Below are 22,081 nucleotides of genomic sequence, written 5' to 3'. Positions count from 1 at the left end.
TCTAGTTATGCCTTTCAGTCTTACCAATGCCCCTGCTGTCTTCCAACATTTCGTTAATGATATTTTTAGTCATCTCATCGGCAGGTTTGTAGTCATATACCTAGATGATATCTTAATTTATTCGGCTGATCTGAAAACACATGAGGTGCATGTCAGGCAAGTACTGCAGGTTCTACGGACGAATAAATTATATGCGAAAATTGAAAAATGTGTCTTCGCTGTTCAGGAATTACAGTTCCTGGGATATCTATTATCTGCTTCAGGTTTCCGCATGGATCCTGGGAAGGTCCAGGCAATTTTAGATTGGGATCTTCCTGAGAACCTTAAAGCCCTACAACGGTTTTTGGGTTTCGCTAATTTCTATAGAAAGTTCATTAAAAATTATTCAGTGATCGTTAAACCCCTTACCGACATGACTAGGAAGGGGACGGATTTTTCCAAATGGTCTGACGCCGCTAAAGATGCATTTTCCTCTCTAAAGGAGAGGTTTACCTCGGCACCTGTTCTAATTCAACCTGATGTCTCCCAGCCTTTTATTGTCGAGGTAGATGCGTCAGAGGTGGGAGTGGGAGCTGTATTGTCTCAGGGTCCGTCTCCTGGCAAATGGCGTCCTTGCGCTTTCTTTTCCAAAAAATTATCTTCTGCGGAGAAGAATTATGATATTGGAAATAGGGAACTGTTGGCGATTAAACTGGCGCTTGAAGAGTGGCGTCACTTCTTAGAGGGAGCAATCCACCCCGTCACAGTGATTACGGATCACAAGAACCTTCTGTACCTAGAATCGGCTAAGCGTCTCACCCCTAGACAAGCTAGGTGGTCGCTATTCTTTACCAGATTTAACTTTGTAATCACCTATCGTCCTGGGGCAAAAAATACCAAGGCAGACGCATTATCTCGTAGTTTCCCTGGAGGGGGTAATGTTTGTGATCCGGTACCTATTTTACAAAGAGGAGTGGTTGTCTCTGCTGTACACTCTGTTCTAGAGGGAAAGGTGTTAGAGGCTCAGGGGGACGCCCCGGCCTCTTGCCCCTCAGAGAAATTGTTTGTACCGTTAAACCTGCGTCTTGAATTATTAAAAGAACATTATAATTCGGCACTTGCTGGACACCCGGGTAGTAAAGCAACCTTGGAGCTTTTATCTCGTCGTTTTTGGTGGCCAAGGTTGCGTCAGGATGTAATGGATTTCGTGTCTACTTGTTCTACTTGTGCACGCGCGAAAGTCTCTCATACACGTCCAGCAGGGTCTTTATTGCCACTTTTCATCCCCAATAGGCCATGGACACATCTGTCAATGGATTTCATCACTGACTTACCGTTGTCGGCGGGTAAAACAGTTATCTTGGTAGTAGTAGACAGGTTTAGCAAAATGGTACACTTTATTGCGCTACCCGCACTTCCTAATGCTAAAACTCTCGCTCAGGTGTTTATCAGTGAAATCGTGAAGCTTCACGGGGTCCCTTCCGATGTGGTTTCGTATCGGGGAACCCAGTTTATTTCTAAGTTTTGGAAAGCTTTTTGTTCCCGTTTGGGGGTTCACTTGTCCTTTTCCTCAGCTTTCCATCCTCAGTCGAATGGACAGACTGAGCGTACCAACCAAAACCTAGAAACATATTTAAGGTGTTTTGTGTCTGAAAACCAAGAGTTGTGGTCATCATATTTACCGTTAGCTGAGTTTGCCATAAATAATCATTATCAGGAGTCCACTGGCAAGTCACCATTCCTTTGTGCATACGGTTTTCATCCCCAATTTTGTACTTTCAAAGAGGGGGGGTCTTCTGGGGTTCCCGAAGAGGAAAGGTTTTCTTCATCTCTTTCATCGGTATGGCAGAAGGTGCAAGTTAACTTAAAAAAGATGAGTGGTAAATATAAATGCATGGCCGATAAGAAACGGTCGCCAGGTCCGGACCTAGGAGTGAATGACTATGTGTGGTTGTCTACTAGGAATATTAAGTTGAAGGTTCCTTCTTGGAACCTGGGTCCTAGGTTCATTGGTCCCTATAAAATAGTAGCCGTCATTAACCCTGTGGCTTTTCGCCTGGAGCTACCTCAGACTTTTAAGATCCATAATGTCTTCCATAAATCGTTACTCAAGAGGTATGTTCCACCTGTAGAACCATCGCCGCTGCCACCTCCTCCTGTTATTGTGGATGGTAATCTGGAGTTTCAAATAGCCAGAATTGTTGATTCTCGTCGGGTCCGCCGCTCTCTTCAGTATCTGGTGCATTGGAGGGGTTACGGTCCCGAGGAAAGAATGTGGGTTCCAGCGTCAGAGGTAAACGCCAACAGGTTAATTCAGGCTTTCCATGCCTCTCATCCGGAGAGACCTGGTCCTGAGTGTCCGGAGGCCCCTCGTGAAAGGGGGGGTACTGTCACGAGGGTATCAAGAGCCACGTCTGACTCCGTTATACCCGGGGTCAGGAAGTTGCAGCGGGTGGCTGCGCGCTCTATATCTAAAGATTACGTTGTTTCTTAGTGATTGTTTTCTGTGTTTGCCTTGCTATCCTTTTTGTCTCTCTCAGGGATCCGTAGCTTCTCCTCCTCAGCTGTTTCTTGTCTGCCACTCCCTACCTCCTTATATTCTCCCCTCACACTTCTCTAGTTGCCAGTTATAGAGCTTCCTGCCTGGACATCTATACTGACCCACTGGAGTGGTTAATCCTGGTTGTCGTTCCTGAGTGCTACCCTCCGGATCCCTGTTGGGCTTATTGTTGTCTCCTGTTGTCGTCCACCTGGGAATATACAGTATGTTGAGTCTGTGTTGTCTGTCCTCCCCTTGGTGTTTTCCCTTAGAGTTAGTGGTGCGGACTAGTGTTCCCATCGCCCTGTTCACTACCTAGGGCTCAGCTCAGGGAAAGCCAGGGCTTTAGGCACGTGATCGGCGTACGGGTGAGGAACCCGTCTAGGGACGTCAGGGCAGCCAGGTGCCAGCCGCCAGGTGAGTCAGGGGTCACCATCTTCCCTCTCACTTGGGCAGGGCCTTCCTCGTTCCCTCCCTCTGTGTCACGTATGTGATAGCCACGCCGACCGTGATAATATGGATGTGCCGAGTCTTTACTGTTTAAGGCTCCATTCACACGACCGTAGTTTTGGTCCATATCTGCTCTGCATTTTTGCGGATTCGATGCGGACCCATTCATTGACATGGGTCCGCAAAAAATGCAGACAGCAATTCGGGTGCTGTACGCATCCGTATGTCCATTCGGCAGTCCTGCAAAAAAGATACAAACATATGGACAAGAATAGGCATTGTTACAATTAATCCGCCCAAAAAACGATGCAACAGGGACGTCACATGGACATCATCCGTATTTTTTGCGGTCGTGTGAATGCACCCTACTTTCACACGAGCGTTAATATTTTCCGATATTGAGATCCTTCATAAGGTCTCGATACCAGAAAAACAGTTTTTTCCCCATTCATTGTCAACTGAACAGAACGGAATGCTCCAAAATGCATTATGTTCTGTTCTCATACCGGAGAGCAAACCGCAGCATTTCTCTAACACAATCTGACACAATAGAAAACGGATCCGTCCCCTATTGACTTTTAATGGAGTTCATGACGGATCCGTCTTGGCAATGTTAAAGATAATAAAACCGGATCCGTTCATAACGGATGCAGATGGTTGTATTAACAGTCACGGAAGTGTATTTGCTAAACCCTGCCGGATCCAGCAAAAAAGCTAGCGTGAAAGTAGCCTAACACATATAATACATCCATATGGGCAACTAAAGTACATGGCCACTGAGACTGAATTTAATATAATTTTTAACAAAAAATGTGTAAAATGCAATCACAAGCAAAAATTGCCTCCAAAGGTGCACATATTCTTTAGGCAAAGTTCACATCAGACTTTTTTTTTGCATTTATACTTATAATACTTCTTAAAGTTATGGAATCAATAATCTGCAAATGCACTGTAAGGTGGTGACCCCATTGTACATCCTAAATCTGCTCATAACAGCTTCTTCAGTGGTTTCCTTTTATATAAGCCAGTGTACTCATGTCAAGTCTTTGACTACAAAGGTAAAGTTTTCGCCGGTCAATAAAGTGAATCAATGGGAAGCAAAAAAGGACCACATCACAAACATAAAAGATTGCAAAAGGAAATTATTTTTTTACAGTGGATTTTCCTCAAATCAAGGCTGCTGCCCAGTTAGAATTTAAATTGATTGATTTTGCTATTGACCCCTGCCGAATGTCAAATTTCACATTTATATGGAAATAGTGTAGCTCACAGGTGCTTGTTATGACCATTTTATCACAGTCAGAGAATACAGTGTTATTTCTTCTCATATTTTCTCCTTTGCACTAGATCTGTCAGAGTCCATTATTTCCACCGAAGCCTGACAGCTGAGGTTAATACAAAAGCCAAATTAGACTTTAGGAAGGGATATCCAGCCTTAAATTAACACAGAACTCGGCCCTGGTACTAGTGATCAAAAAACAAAAAATTCTCAAACCTGTTTCCTTAAAATTGTGATATTTAATTCAATAACTTAATCAGGCAAATAGAAGTATTGCCCTATCCCCAAAGGTAGCATTGTAATCAGTTAGACTGCCTACTGCATAAATTCAAACAGCCATGAAGGTTTATCATGCTTTACTGCATTAAAAGAAAGCCGATACACAGGAAGGTCTCGTGCTGCTTACCGAACAGTTGGAGTCCTTTTCTGTTTCGATTGTGATTTGATTACTACTGTTGCTGTTCTTTCTTTTTGAGCTTAGCTTAATAATGGCCTTCGATAAAGGCTGCCATTTTTCTGGTAATTTTATTGCCAGCATTTTTTCTTGTAGATAAAGCATTTTTGGAATCACAATCACCCCATCCTGTCAACGCATTCAAACAGCTGAGAAAACAAGATTGCTGGAAATGAACATGGCAGATACATCATTTGTAACCTATTATTTTTTAAAGAGCACCACATGATCCGTGCTAATTATCAAGATGGGGAAAATAAATGTAATTTTATTTGTAATTAAAGAAAAATTAAGGGATTTGGAAGAATCACTCATCACACTGATTTTACCTCTCAACACTAGATGCCATTTCTGGTGGCCACACTAAGTCTTGGCTCATGCTCAATATATACTCCATGCAGCACAATTATGCTACCACTTGAGTCGTTCTTCTTCTAAAGCAGGGGTGGCCAACATTACAGACACACAGAGCCAAAAAAAACAAAAAAACGTATGACTACCAGGAGCCACAAGCTGTACATTAACACACGGGTCACTGTATTTTTCGCCCTTCAAGATGCACCTAGATTTTAACAAAGAAAAATAAAAAAAAAGATTTTTCATCTGATCTGAGGTCTGATAAAAATAATTTTTTCTTATTTTTCATTAGCAGAGAAAAAAGCAAAAAATATAATTTTCATCAGACCTCAGATCAGACTCCTAAATCAGATCCCCAATCCTCATCTGACCTAAAATAAAATCCCCAAACCTCATCAGACTTTCAAATCAGACCCCCAAAATAAGACCCCCCAATGCTCGGATCAGACAACACAAATCAGACTCCCAGTGTCAGACCCTCAGTGCCCTGATCTCCCCCCTTAATGCTCAGATCTCCCCCCCATGCTCAGATCTCTCCCCTTCTCAGATCTGATCCCCCATGCTCAGACCTGACCAACCCATGCTCAAACAAGACCCCCCCATGCTCAGATCTGGCCCCCATGCTCAGATCTGACCCCCATGCTCAGATCTGACCCCCATGCTCAGATCTGACCACCATGCTCAGATCTGACCCCCCCATGCTCAGATCAGACCCCCATTGCTCAGATCAGGACCCCCCATGCTCAGATCAGACCCCCATTGCCAAGATCAGAACCCACCCCCATGCTCATATCAGAACCTCCCATGCTTAGATCAAACCCCCATGCTCAGTTCTATAATTTAAAAAAATCTCTTCCCTCTCCTGATATCAGGCACTGGGCTCCTGCTCAGGCACCTGCTACTTTGCAGGTCTGACACGCTCTCCACTGTGACCTGATGAGCACAACGTCAGGTCATAGTGCGTGTCTCCATGTTCTACGTTCTCACACTGTGTGCATCAGGACATAGAGGAGAGTGAGCTGGAGCTGCAAAGTAGCAACAGTGCCCGATCAGGAGAAGAGATCTGAGCACGGGGTGGAGAGTGAGCCGCCTGACTGCTTCCCGGCTCCACAGCTAGAGCCGCACTTGAAGAAGCAAAGAGCCGCATGCAGCTCAAGAGCCACAGGTTGGCCACCCCTGTTCTAAAGTATTCCTCAGATATTGAATTTAAGTGGTTTGTAACCATTATATATACTCTATGTAAAACTAAAATATATATATATAATAAATATTGAAAGAAAGAAATATACCTTCAGTCTCTGATAATCAGAGGCATAGCTAAAAACTCATGAGCCCTGAAGCAAGAGTTCAGCTTGGGCCCCCCTTCCCTCAATGCTTTGTGGCCAGGGGCAGGGAAGCACATGGTCTTCATGCTCCCTGAGGCACAAATTGTAATGGCACCCCCAATGCCAATTTTTTTACCTAACCCATTCCCTAAAGCCAGAGGTGTAACTTCACTAGCATGCACTTTCTATAATACTGTTGTCTTCTTATGCACCACAAGGGTCTTTGGGCCCCCTCAGGCTCCTAGGCCCGGTAGCGACTGCTACCTCTGCACCCCCTATAGCTACGCCCCTGCTGGTAGTAATTAATGATGTCTTTTTTTATCAAGATGTTGTTTGGCTTTCTAGCTTTGACTATTATTAGTGGCAGGCATTTGCTAATTAAGTTCATTTGCATTTTTACTATTAACCACATTATTTTAACTATATTTCCAAGGAAGCATTATTTAAGTTTTGTTGTTACATTTGCAATCCTGTCTCTCCCTACAGATATATACTGTTGTCCTTGAGAATACAGCATTTAATATCTTTCACAATGGGGGCTTTCATTTTGTTATTAATTGAGCTATTCCTCGTCTTAGGAAAAATATATTTAACAGAACAGAATTTCTTAGAATTGCATTTAATAATGCATATTGTACTAAACACAATACGTTCACTTTCAGAATATTATTTTCCATGAAAGTAAAGGGGCATGTATAATTAAGACACCATTCACACGACAGTATTTTTGGTCCACATCTGATCTGTATTTTTTGCAGATAGGATGCGGACCCATTCATTTCAATGGGTCTACAAGAAATGCAGACAGCACACTGTGTGCTGCCCGCTAGTGATGAGCGGCAGGGGCAATATTCAAATTCGCGATATTTCGCGAATATTTGGGTGAATATTCGCCATATATTCAATAATTCGCGAATTCATGATCTCCAGGCATTATTTTCTTGATTGCGAAAATTCGCATAAAATTCACATGAACTGGTATTTAAAAAAAAAAAAGAATATTCGCGATTACGAATATATTTTGCGATATTCTAAATATTCGCGAATTCTCGAAGTGCCGATATTCGCGATTAAAATTCGCAATTCGAATATTCGTGATGAACACTACTAGTGCCCGCATCTGTACAGCACGCATCCATGGACAGCACGGTGGCACAGGGCAGCACAATAGATCAGTGGTTAGCACTGGTGCCTTGCATCACTGGGCTCCTAGGTTTGAATCTGACCATAGACAACATCTGCATGGAGTTTGTATGTCCTCCCTGTGTTTGTGTGGGTTTCCTCCCACACTCCAAAGACATACTGCTAGGGAACTTGGATTGTGAGCCCCATTGGGGACAGTTGGATGCTAAAGTATGTAAGGCGCTGCAGAATATAGTAGGGCTATAAAAGTGCATAAAATAAATAAATAAATTCCATAGCCCCGCAAAAAAGATAGAACATATCCTACTCTTGTCTGCAAAACTGACATTGTTACAATGGATTAAAAAAAAAAATAAATGATGCAACACAGACGTCATCCTTATTTCTTGTGGATCCCTGTTTTGTGGACTGCATACTACATACAGTCGTGTGAATGCACCCTAATAATAAAAAAAGCAGTATATAGGTAAACACGCAAGTCATGGCTGCTAGAATAGACTGTACAACAAATATGAAATATTGCACACAAAAAAATCAAATAAAAAAGGTTATTTTTTGGGCTCCATATATTGATGACCTACAGTATTCTCAGAATAAGTCATCAATATCAGATTGGGTCAGCTATTCCCTTCAACTCCCTCAATGGGAACTGAACTGCAGTAACCCAGCATGGGCGGTACACTTTTATCTGAGCTTTGCTTCTGACTCCATTCAAAGTGGTAGTTTTGGCGCCAGCAGCTGCAGAGAAAACCGGTCATCAGTTGGGTGCCTGGTGTTGGAACCAAACTGATCTCATATTAATGACCTATCCTGAGGACAGGTCATTGATACCTGGCTCTGGAAAATTTAAAATCTTACATCAGCTTTTTCACTATGGCAAACTGTTTTCGGTCAGAATATTTGGATGGCATGAATGAAGTTGACAAATATTCATGGGTTTTTTGACTTTTAATCCCCTCCAGTTTTAAGCCAATCTCAGTTTTCACTGCTGGAGGAGCAATGAAAGCATTACAATGATGTTCATCTTGTTAGCTGTAATAGCAGACTGAGGATAATTTTTAGTCTCTACGCTAGTGTTTTTCTATATTGGACCATGTTGATCCCCTTTATTAACTCAAAAAATTCCTTCGTAAGGTTTTAGAAAATAGGTTCCCTAAACTAGACACCTCTATTAATGACGTCTAAAATTCCAATGAATTCTGCCCATTCCCACAGTCACCAATGTATTCCTGACAACTGCAATAGTTCTCCCCTTAAATTGTGCTCTCTGTAGACCTTCTAGTCTAGTCCTACTACGTTATAAGGTCCCTCTTTTTAAAAGAGCACTCTCTCAAACAGCATATACTGATGTCCCACTGGCAATTCTGGAATTCTGGATATTTGAACAAAAAAAGCCTACAATAAAATCTGTAAAAAAAAACAAACTAAACTTTAGTGTACCTGTCTTTGTATTCTGTATTTCAGAGAAGGACACCTGAGTGAATTCGGTCATTTGTGGCAGGTTCACAATCAGACGTAGAATGTATGAGAGTGAAGGCTTTAAGGAAGCTCTCTGGGTTTTTCTTTTTAATTCTCTGGCCTGTTAGCAAATTTGATTATATAAATTGTAGTGAAGGTGATCTTTAACCTCCCTTCTGGTACTTAGCTGTGTCATGTGATCAATACTCTGATCTTCCAATGACACAGCATCTTATGATTGGACAGGAAGCCATTTTCTCTATTTATTCCTATGCGACCATTGATGTCAGGCTCACAGAAATGAATAGAGAAACTGACCTCCTGTCAACACATAAGACGGTTTCAGTAAAGAGTCCCCGAAAACCCCTTTAATGAATTCTCCCTAAGTTTTAAATAATCCACTTTGCAATCTGATGTTGATGACCTATCCTGAGGATAGGTCATCAATATTCAAAGCCTGGAGAACCCCTTTAAGTGGCTTTCATAACACATGTGTGCCTTACCAGTTTACTGTTTCTATGTACTCAGTATAATATGCTGTAAATTTGCAATATTTCTGTTTATTAAAGGGGTTCTTCAGAATTTAACAATTGATGACCTATCCCTGCTCTGGCACCAGGAATTCACTTAAATGGGAGTAGCCCTGGAATAACTAGCTCAATCAAACACATAATGGATGGATCTATGTAGTTCTGGCGCCAGAGCTAACCCCAAACAGCTGTTATTGTTGTTGTATCTCAGGAATAGTTTTTCAGTTGTTAAAAATTGGAGAACCCCTTTAAATAGTGGTAAGAATTTATGCAGTGCTGTGAATATAAATACAGTTTAATGAAATAAGCATTAAAAAAAATTGCATGAATAAGAAAAACTAAATTATTTGGAAAAATAGTTTTATGAAGTAAAAGTCCTAAGATTCCATAGACACACCATATTACTTTAATCATTACAACCAATAGTGATGAGCGGCAGGGGCAATATTTGAATTCGCAATATTTCGCGAATATTTAGTAGAATATTTGTCATATATTCGCAAATTCACGATTATTTTCTTCATTGCGAAAACTGGCAATGTAATATTCGCATAATGCATGCGCAATACATGCGTGGGTCACTTTTGCTACATTGTCCAAGCTGATGGTTGGCATGGCAGAACATTAAAAATTGCTTTATACGCAGATAGAGTTCTCCAATATATTCGCGATTGCGCTAATCGGCACTAATGATGCAAATATTTTGGCGCAATACGTGAAACTTCACATTTTAGCAGGTCTGACTACATATTACTGATTGGTGCACTAAGTATTGTTGTGAACTTGTGACATCACAGCACTATGTCTGTAGCATGTATGTATGGACAGCAGAACCTATCAGCCACACTATATCACTATCTAACCTACACTGACTATCTCCCACTAACTATCTGTATTATATATATAAGCTATCTAACTATCTATCTAATGACAATGACACTGCTGTCTCTCTCAGAACTTTAAAAAACTGCAGAAAATGGCTGCTGGGGAGGTTCTTATAAAGTAAGGGGTAACAACTTTCCTATTGGTTGCTAGGGATGTTGCTAAGCTCAGACAAAGACATTGCAGCCTTCTCATTGGCCCTCAAGCAAGAAGCAGGGAGGGATCATGGGTTCAGATGAAAGAAAATCTAGAATATTCGAAAATACAAATATATATGACTATATTATAAATATTCGCAAATTCTCGAAGTGGCGATATTCGCGATTCGAATATTCGCGCCCAACACTAACAACCAATACAAGTGAGTTAACATGTAATATAGAGTGCTTAAAGAAAATTGTTAAAGGGGATATCCCATGATTAACATAAAAAATGAAAATCAGACATCATATAGCACATCACATGTGATCTCTTTCTAACAATGCTAAAACATCACATGGATCCAGAGATCTCCCCATTCATTGCTCTGATAGCTGGCAGCTCAAGGGGAGTGTTTTTTCTGCTGCAGCTCAGCGGGCGTGTCCATGCTCTCTCTATCACAGCTCAGGAGGATGAAACTGAGCATGTGCGGCCATCTCAGTGAGCAGGACAAAAAAATAAGAAAATACAGTAAGTGACACTATACATTTTATTGAATAACGCAGTGGCTATGCAAAACATTGAATTACATGCAATTACAAAAGTATTCAGATCCAGGTTCTGGTTTGAAAACTATAGAATATTTTTCATGGGAAAAACCCTTTAAAATATACAGTATGTATAAAAAATTAATTTTTTTCTTGTGCTAAAAAATACACAATTAAAAATTAAATATTATACCATAAATAAATTATACCATAAAAATACAACCCGAAAAGCAGACCTCACGTAGCAACATTACTAATAAAGGGAAAACATATTGTTTTAGAAATGCAATGAAGCAAAAATGATAAAATATTCTATGTCCTTAAAGTGAACTTGTCACCGGGATTTTGTGTATAGAGCTGAGGACATGAGTTGCTAGATGGTCTCTAGCACATCCGCAATATCCAGTCCGCATAGCTGTGTGCTTTTATTGTGTAAAAAAAACAATTTTATACATATGCAAATTAACCTGAGATGAGTCCTGTCCCTGAGATGAGTCAGGGACAGGACTCATCTCAGGTTAATTTGCATATGTATCAAATCATTTTTTTTACACAATAAAAGCACACAGAGCTATGGGGACTGGATATTGCGGATGTGCTAGCGGCCATCTAGCAACCCATGACCTCAGCTCTATACACAAAATACCGGTGACAGGTTCCCTTTAAGAGGCATCTTAAGTGGTTAAGATACAGGAAAGAAAGCATTTAGATTACCTTCATAACTTACTCTTACTCATGACATATGCTTCTAGATGTCTAAGAAATAATGTTGATCGAGCACCGAAGTGCTCGGGTGCTCTACCGAGCACAATGGAAGTCAATGGGAGAACCCAAGCATTAAACCAGGCACCCCCTGCTGTGAAGAGAAGAGGGTGTCTCGTTTACAAAAAAAGGTTAGAAATTGATGGAAACATCAGCAAATTGGTTTGGAAACAGCATGGGGAGGACATCTGGATGCATCTTGGACTCCTATTACATACAATAGACAGCCACACAAAGGCTATATGCCAAAAGCCGGGTATGTGCAAGCCAACAATCTATCCATGAGACAGATACAGTTAGCACACCTTACAATGGCAGCCTTGTGCACTATGAGACATTCAAAACAAGCTCTCATCTGACTGAGAGCCAGTAAGCCTCAAAGTTTGTTTGTATCTGTTGGATGGCTTGGGTGGACCTGTGCACCTAGATCATTATCATTAGGGTGACAAAAAGTTTTCTGATTGTCCTAACATAATATTCAATAACCTTTCTATACAGTTTTGTCATGTTTTTGTCACACATTTGCATAAACATGCGCATATGGGAAATACATGCAAATTAGCCTTGCTTTTCAGCTGAAAAACCATTTGCATGGAAAATTTGCGATATAAATTTACGATCTAAACTACTCATGAACAGTGCCATCTATTGGATTAATAGTCTTGTCATAAGACCATGAAACTAATAGATGGCGCTGTTCATGAGTCATGAACAGCGCCATCTATTGGATTCATAGTCTTATGATAAGACTATGAATCCAATAGATGGTGCTGTTCATGAGTCATGAACAGCGCCATCTATTGGATTCATAGTCTTGTCATAAAACTATGAAACCAATAACATATCAAGCATCATCAATCCTTACATTAAAACGCACTACCATGAGATTACACGACAATAAATCCACATGAACTCCAAAATGAGACACTGTACACTTCCAGGAATACCTATAATAAAAAGAAAACTTTAAACCACATCACCTGTATAGAAGGGGGGAGGGTTAGGGGGTGGAAGGGAAATGTTTAGGGAAAGGATTATTGCACCGTTTATATGTGTTTTATCTTTGTTTTCACTGCACATATCTGTAAAAAAGAAATATGACCTGTAATTTGATCCAATATGTACCTTTAAATGTAAATGTGAAAATTATATCAAAACCTAATAAAATGTATATAAAAAAAGACTATGAAATCAATAGATGGCGCTGTTCATGAGTCATGAACAGCGCCATCTATTGGATTCATAGTCTTTTCATAAGACTATGAATCCAATAAATTGCGTTGTTCATGAGTAGTGTTGATCACAAATATTCTAGTCACAAATTTTTATTGCAAATTTTTCATGCAAATGCTGTTTCAGCTAAAAAACAAGCAGATTCAGCTAATTTGAATATGCCCACGATTATGCAAATTAGTTTACATGACAAAACTGTACAGAAAGGTTATTGAATATTATGTTAGGACAATCAGAAAACTTTGTCACCCTAATGATAATGATCTAGGTGCGCAGGTCCACCCAAGCCACCCAACAGATATGAAGCAATTTTGAGACTTACTGGCTCTGAATGTTTTATAGGGTCACAAGACTGCCATTGTAAGGTATGCTGACTGTATCTGTCTCATGGATAGATTGTTGGCTTGCACATACCTGGCTTTTGGCATAAAGTCTTTGTGTGGTTGTCTATTGTATGTCATAGGTAATGGAAGTCCAAGATGCATCCAGACATCCTTCCCATGCTGTTTTCAAACCATTTCGGTGGCGTTTCCATCAATTTTTAACCTTTTTCTGTGAACCAGACACTCTCTCTTCTTCAGAGCAGGGGGCTGTCTGGTTTAATGCTAGGGTCTCCCGTTGATTTTCATTGTGTTTAATTGTGCTCCAGCATACACAGTATTCGGCCAAAGACTGCGATGTGCCGAGCATAGCAATGCTCGAACCGAACTGCTGTTCGGCCGAACATGCTCGCTCAACACTACTAAGAAACCATTTTGATTAGCAAGAAGTAAGATTTGTGCCATACAACTTATTATATCTTGATGTAGTCGGCATGCTGTGACTTCCAACTGAGATGTGATGCATTGATCAAACAACCAACAATTGAAATTGTGGTTCATGGAGCACAGGAGTATTATAAGGAATCATTTAGAGATGTAGAATCCATTTCTCACCCGTGGCTACATGTTCTATGCCAAAGAAATATACAGTTAGCCAGTTACAATACATTTCCAAGCAATTGAGCATATTCTCACACACGAAACAAGCACTGTGCTTTTCTTCAGAGAGAAATACCAGGTTGCAAAACATAATAGTCCTCATGGTTGCAGAGAATGAAAGGCGATTTTCCAGCTGTCCTAATCTACTGAAAGCCCACATGGTAATACTTAAATAGTGTATGAGCCATTCTGGGGTGGATGTAGCATTCATGGGAGCAGATAGATTTCTTTATAGGTTCCTAACTTCTTAATTATATACTACTCATGTTTCTCATTTCTTTATTCTTTGTAATAGCAGATGAAGTCCATTCCCAGGGAAAGAAATGGAGAAATGCTGAAAAAATTATATTAGAGAAATAATTTTTGGGCTTTTTTACTTTCTTAGGACACCTTCACATGCAGCAGATTTTGTTGCAGAACATTTTTGCGATTGAAAATCAGTTTTGATCATTTGAATGGGGATGTTTTGGCAGGAAACACATGGATTTTTGCAAACCTCATTCAAGTACGGTAATTGGTTTTGATTTGAAGTCCCAGAAATGTTCTGCAACAAAATCTGCCGCATGTTAAAGGGAACCTTTCAGGAGCTTCATGCTGCCCAAAACCAAGGAAGCATGAAAGCATGAAAAATTCCGACAAGCTCCCTGGTTACAGGCAGCCAGGGGTGTAGCTAAAGGCTCATGGGCCATGGTGCAAAAGTTCACCTTGAGCCCCCTTCCCTCAGTCCTTTGTGGCCAGGGAAACACATAGGCATCGTGCTGCCTGAGTCAAAAATTTAAACGGCAGCCCCCCCATGCTAAATTCTTAACCTAACCCCTTCTCTCCTATCCAGAGGTGTAACTTGACCAGCATGCACTTTCTATAATACTGGTGTCTTCTTATGCACCACAAGGGTATTTGGGCCTCATCAGGCTCCTGGGCCCTGTAGAAACTGCTTCCTTTGCACCCCCAATCGCTACGCAGGCAGCTATTTGAGCCAGGATCGGGGGGAAGAGTAATGGCGGTGACTCCAGCTTCTCTGCCTGGCTTAGCTTGATTGACAGATCTCTCCTTGTATTTGTGTATAGGAAGAAAACTGTGGCGAAACCAACCTCGCCACTGGGTGCTGGAGAAGCCTGGTTGCCAGCCTCTTGCCCCAGGATTATGGGCCCTCTCATCAGCCCATGCAAAACTAAAACCCCATGGCGATTTGACTGTGTTTGTGGCATCTGAGCGCTGTTTGGATATTTTGAGCGCTCAGATCCAAGCCATCTGGGGATATGTTAAATGTCTATATTTACTGTAATGGTTGGGACATTGTATATTTGAGTAGTGTTGTCTGTCCTATTGTCCCCACGTGTGTATTGGCGATTTCCTTTTGTCCTGAGAGATAATTGAATTACTCTTCGGTTGTCTCCAGGAGTGTAAGCCGCTTGGGTGCGTTTCCTATTCGTCTGCTAGCAGCTATTCGTGAGGTTCCGTTCGGAGTTTGGAGCATTCTCTTGTATGCCGTTACAAAAACCATCAATCTAACAGGGCCAGGCAGGGAGAAGCCACTGCCAGGACTCTTCTCCTCATTCTTAAACTATGATTTATCTGAAAACCCTACAGCGTTTATGTAGCTATTTATAACCGGAGAGCCTGTTGGAATTTCTTGTGGTTCGGGCAGCATAAGCTCATGACAAGTTCCCTTTAAACGGAATGAGACCACTAAATACTAACACTTTCACTAATATCAGCTTCAGTGTTTGAATCCATTCATTGCCTTATTAATATCTGATTGTCTATAGGTGATTTAGGATTTTTAAGATGGCAGCTTTGCACTGCAACACCTTCCCTTTCCATGCATGCGTACATCATCATAAGCTGTTAGGGCTCATGCACACGAGCATTTGGTGTTTTGCAGTCTGCAAATTGCGGATCCACAAAACACAGATAACAGCCGTGTGCATTGTGCATTTTGCAGAACGGAAGAGCTGGCCCCTAATAGAACAGTCCTACCCTTGTCTGTAATGCGGACAATTATAGGACATGTTGTATTTCTTTGCGGAATGGCCATGTGGACATACAGACATGGAATGCATATGTCATTTCCGTTTTGTGGCCCCATTGAAGTGAATGGTTCCGCATACAGGTGGCAAAAAAACCCAGAAGGGCACGGAATAAAATATGTTTATGTGCCCTTAAAAATAAACGATGTGCATAATCTGCACTCTTATCCAGTTACTTGACTACGATCTCAAAAACCAGAAGTGGTGCACATAAGATAATTATAGTCATTATAGACTATAATTGGAAAAACTGAGATCACTGAGATGCCATAGTCAATTGTGATCATAGAATCTGATCATCAACCTGCTCGCAGTGACCAAAAGGTCTCCCACCAGGAGATTGCAGGAGCTGGTTGCTTGCTGGGATGCTATATAGGAAAGTCTTAGATTTCTGTAATAATGTATTGTATAACACTGACAGCATTATGTTGGTGTTATACAATACATTCCAGAACTGTAAGGGTTACATAGTATATAAATCAATATCATTTAAAGCAATAAAAAGGGGGGATTTTGAACCTTTTGCAGCGGCGCTGTAAACAGGAGACTGCGTGCCAGGTAATATTATTAAAAGAAAGATGGATTTTTATTCTATGGTTAATGCGTTTCGAGGATGCTATTATTGTCCTGATGAAGAGGGCTGTACGTCCTCGAAACGCGTTGACCATAGAATAAAAATCCATCTTTCTTTTAATAATATTACCTGGCACGTAGTCTCCTGTTTACAGCGCCGCTGCAAAAGGTTCATAATCCCCCCTTTTTATTGCTTTAAGATTTATTTCTATTGCCACATCTGCGGCAGAGAAAAGGACCTTGGCAGCAGTACAGGATCCCGCATGCTGGACGGGCAAATACCAGCAAAGCTATCTACAGTTTTTGTGGCTCATCACAACAACAAATGGTAAGCGCTTCTTATATATAGTGCGATTCAACTGTTATACAGCCACACACACGAGGCTCAGCCTCCTGTCTTCTATTTTCTTTTATATAAATCAATATAATGCTATGCAACCTCATCAATGCTAGGGAGGTCAGTACGGGAGCTTCCGCAGACACACGCTGCAAGTTCAATGCATTGAACTCGCTCGTGTAAAACCAGCCTTAGGCTAGGCACTACTCCTATTGCACTGGAGCCATGCTGTGCTATTTTGTCTGGGGATTTTCACAAAAAGTTAACAAAGATGTGAAGACCTTTTTCCACACCTCCCTTAGATTCCTTTACATTTTCTGCAGAAAAACCAACGCATCATGCAGCACAATTTTTGGGATAAAATAATGGACACCTTGACGGAACATCAACGGACCCCATTATGAGTCTATGGGGTCTTATTGGGCACTGTAGGTGTCTGTGATATAATGGATTCAACGCTGTTATGTTCCTTTTTTGGCTCCTACGATGGAGCAGTAAAATCAGTATTGATGGTGGTGTGAACAAAGTCTGTTTTTTGCGCCCTCCACCAACCTTGTATTTGCACCCTTTATGTTCCTTTATTTATACTGCTTATCCTCATATTATATATGTGCTGTATAGTTTTCATCTTATTTTTACTATTTGGCATTTTACTCTGAGCGTCATCCGAAATTTATTTTCTGCCCTGCAGCTCTACTCATTTCCATGTGATTGACAGAATGCACAATTGATGCTTAAAGAGGATCTTTCACCTCTCCTGACATTCCAGTTTTAACAGCTTCATGCATTCCCCATGTAATAACAATTCTGGAACATCTATTCTTATGGCTCTATGTTGTGCCATTCCTTTATTATTTGCACTAGAAGTTATGAATGAATTGCTATTAGCCTTCAGAAAGGGTACAGAGGGGTGGTAACAAGTTGGGGGGGGGGGGGTGTAGACTCACTCTATCCAATCAGTGCCTCCTATTTTCAGACTATGCAGGTATACACCCCCAACTGGTTACCTCCCCTCTGTACTGGTGAAAGGTCCACTTTAAGGCCTCTTGCACACGACCGTAAAAAACGGATCCGCAAAAATGGAATGAAGCAGCTGTCCCTTCATAGAACAGTACTATCCTTGTCCGTAATGCGGACAATAATAGGACATGTTCTATTTTAATGCAGAATGGAAATATACGGACATACGGAAATGGAATGCACATGGAGTAACTTCCGTTTTTTTTGCAGACCCATTGAAGTTAATGGTTCCGCATACGTTCCGCAAACAAAACGGTACAGACACAGAAAGAATATGCGTTCGTGTGCAAGAGGCCTAAAGGAGTTTTTTTTTATTCTATGTTGGATAAGTAGTATTTCCCAAATATATCTGGCATTTAGAAAATGCTTGCCAAAAGCAGTTAACTGCTTTTCAAAATGCCAGATATATATTTGTCATCCTAATGCTGGCACAGTAAATGGGTTTTCAGAAAGTCTTTCGACCTCGGAAAATTCCTCCAAGCATTAGTTGTACATCATGTTCCTAGTAGAATTAAAGGGGTTGGTCAAGTGTTCTTTTATTTTACTAAAGGTCTGGACGCCAGGTAGAGTAATTAAAAACTTCCCTTTCCTTCCTGTGCCTGCTCTAATCCAGCACTACCACTCTGTAATTTTCTCCAAGCTCCAGCCACAGATGTATTGTTTGGCTGCAGCAGTGACATTCTGTATACTGCTGCAGCCAGTCACTGGTCTCAGCGGTCTTACAAATGGTTCAATATTCACTTTTGGTTTGATGATAATATTCACAGTATGGCGGTCATTTTGGTATTCCTGTGTTTTTTTAATCAGCAGTATTTTTTAGTCACAGTATATTTGTGTTATTCAGTCCCTGCATGGTGATGCACAGAAAGGACAAATTGATGGTTGTAATTGGGCTTCAAATGCAGCACAATCAGACTTAGTGCCTAGGGCAGCATGAACTGTAAATACCTCCCTGTAATGTTATTTCAGATAAGCAATTCTTAGGAAGTCAGATCAAAAACATACAATTGCTCTATTTCTGTGAATATATATATATAATTCTGTGTAATATATATATATATATATATATATATATATATATATATAATTCTGTGTATTTTGTACTGTATGTGCATTATGCATATGGGAAAGAAAAAAAAAACACTGAAGTTTCCCCAACCATTTAAGATGTTAATGCAAAACGGGGAAAGCACATAAAAATTGGTGTGTTATAGTTATTACCAATTTTATAGGAAATTGCATGTTATGTCTCCAGGCCATGATCACAATTTCCATCTATGTTAGGGATGGAAACTGTTTTATAAGTAAATGGTAGAAATAAATGTAGACTTTGATTTATGCCAAACATTATGTGCATAAACCACATGGGAGATTGACAAATAAATGTTATTATAACAAGTCATTTGCATTCACACAATTTAAATTCTGAAATTATGGAGTTAGGAGCACTGCAAATCTCTAGAGAACAGGTAAGAATGTGCCTTCTTTAGAATGAAGGTGGCAAAGAACCCTATAACTTAGAACAGAGTGCTATACACTATAATGTCCATGAATTAAAGGGGTTGTCAGGGCTTTTTCTATTGATGACCTATCCTCATGATAGGTGATCAATATCAGATCGGTGGGTCCGACACCCAGCACCCCCGCCGATCAGTTTGAGGAGAGGAGTGCGCACGTACCGTTTCCCTTCTCTCTTCCTGTTCGCTGATCCTATTCCATAGACATACAGCAGAGAGCAGGAAGAGTGAAGTGAGACTGCACGTGCGCACTGCATGCGCCATCTCCTCAAACAGCTGATCGTCCGGAGTGCTGGATGTCGGACCCCCGCCGATCTGATATTGATGGCCTATCCTGAGGATAGGTCTTTGATAAAAAAAAGCCAGGACAACCTCTTTAAGTCTGTTTCAGTTTTATTGTGAGGTCAATATTCTATCTTGGTTAATTTCCTATCTTCATTGTGAAGATTATGGCATTTAAAGGATCTATAGATAGGAAAAAGAAGTGGTGGATGGAAGGAGGAAAGAAAGGAAGCAAACAAAGAAGGAAGGAAGGGAGGAACGGATCTTGTCTTCGTTGCAGGAGAACCACTAGGTCAGTACCTCTTGGAGTAGCCTCTGTTTAGTGACAGCTGACATAGGGGGGTCAAGAGACACTAGGATGTGGCACCAAGGGAATAGGCAAAATCATGTTTAGTGGACAAGCCATATTCAGGGCAGGTAGAGTTTGTTCAATCTGGTAAACAGGCAATAGGTGTGGACAGTTGGCACAGAGTCAGGATAGGCTATGCATCTTCCACACTTGACTTCTTGTGTGCGAGGCTGGGCTCTCTGATTCTGCTCACCTCCAGCACCACTATGGTTGCTACTGTGGTACTTACATGTACATCCCTGATCGATAGACATGTTATTTATATGCAAATGATAAAAAAAAGGAAACAAAATGTTCCTTGGCATGCTATCAGTTAGCTTAATAATGGTTGTATGAGCAAAGTTCTTGGGAAGACAAATCATTAAGATCCTCTGCTGGCAACTCCCTTTGCAACTGATGACCAACGACATCCCAGATATTCTTGATAGAAGACAAGTCATGAGACATTGCAGGCGATGGTAGCACATTCATGCCACGCAGACTGCTCACAGTAGCAAGAGCAACATGCGGCCTGGCCTTGTCTTGTTTCCAGAACCAAATCAATGTAAGCAGGGAGCTGTTAGTGTACCTCAGACTAGAGGGGGTCCAGCTACCATACATTGTGCCACCTCACACCATAATCCTGGGAGTAGGACCGGTGTGACATTTTCATTGGTCTCTAGACCAGTGTCTGACTATCTCCAGATCAATGCATCTGAGACAAAAGCAGGGCTCATCGCTGAAGAGATTAGACCACCACTCCAGCCTCCATTGCTGTCTGCTGTGTGTCATGATAGCTTTTGAAAGTGGTGGCGTGAGGTCAATGTAAATGGGCGTCTGACTTGTGGCTGAATGTTGTGTATATGCCTTCTGATGGTTTGTGTAGACACTGTTTGCTGGCATAGGCTTTGGATGTAATGTCCAAATTCACTTGCAATACAACATAGATCACTCTATTCTTGTAATCAGATGATCCATCCGTGCACAGATTTGCTTCTGTGTAACTTTTGCTGTCATACTATTCGACTGCGACACGCAACGTTGAACAATGCTGACATCTTGGCCTATGTGCTTAGCAATCTGCAGGAGTAATAAACCAAAGTCTCTCAGTTCAAGGATTCTGTCCCTCTTGTTTTGTGACACGTGGCAAGAGCTGGCACGTCAACGAACAGAAGGCATTGAACAATAATCCCACGTGACTTGACCTAATTTTTTAAGTTTCATGTGGCTAAAATACTATGCCCCACATGCCACAGATTGGAGCTAGGTACTTGAAAATTTGATCATCTGCAGATCATAATGACACCTGCGAATTCCTCGATTTTCATAACCTTATGGCTTGTCCTTCTTGGTGCTGCAATAGCAATGTTGAGAAGTGTATTAAAATGCAAGAAAAACTATATTGTACACATTATTAATAGTTCTGCCTCAATGTCTTAGGGTACTTTCACATTAGCGGCAGGGTAGTCCGGCAGGCTGTTCCGGCGGATGAACAGCCTGTCGGATCCGTCCTGCCGCTAGTTCTTGTGTTCCCCCCGGACTGCCGCTCCATCCCCATTGACTATAATGGGGGCGGGGGCGGAGTTCTGGCGGCAGCACTGCATCGCACGGCGAGAGGCAGCTGGACTAAAAGTACGACATGCAGTACGACACTTGTATAGGAGTGATCTGTACCATTGAAATGAATGGGCCGGATTGGGTGTAATTACACCTGCTCACCGCTGCAGATGCAACGGCGAGCAGGTAAACAATGAAGAGGAGGCAGCGCTGGCACGGCGTGCGCCTTCTCTTCAAACAGCTGATTGGCGGGGGTGCCGGGTGTCGGACCCCAGCCGATCGGATATTGATGATCTATCCTGAGGATAGGTCATCAATAAATATAACCTGGACAACCCCTTTAAGACTCTGTTCACATTATTTATGAGCCTTCAATTGAT

The sequence above is a fragment of the Bufo bufo genome, chromosome 5, assembly GCF_905171765.1.
Source record: "Bufo bufo chromosome 5, aBufBuf1.1, whole genome shotgun sequence".
NCBI lineage: Eukaryota > Metazoa > Chordata > Amphibia > Anura > Bufonidae > Bufo > Bufo bufo.
Note: the sequence above shows the minus strand (reverse complement) of the source record.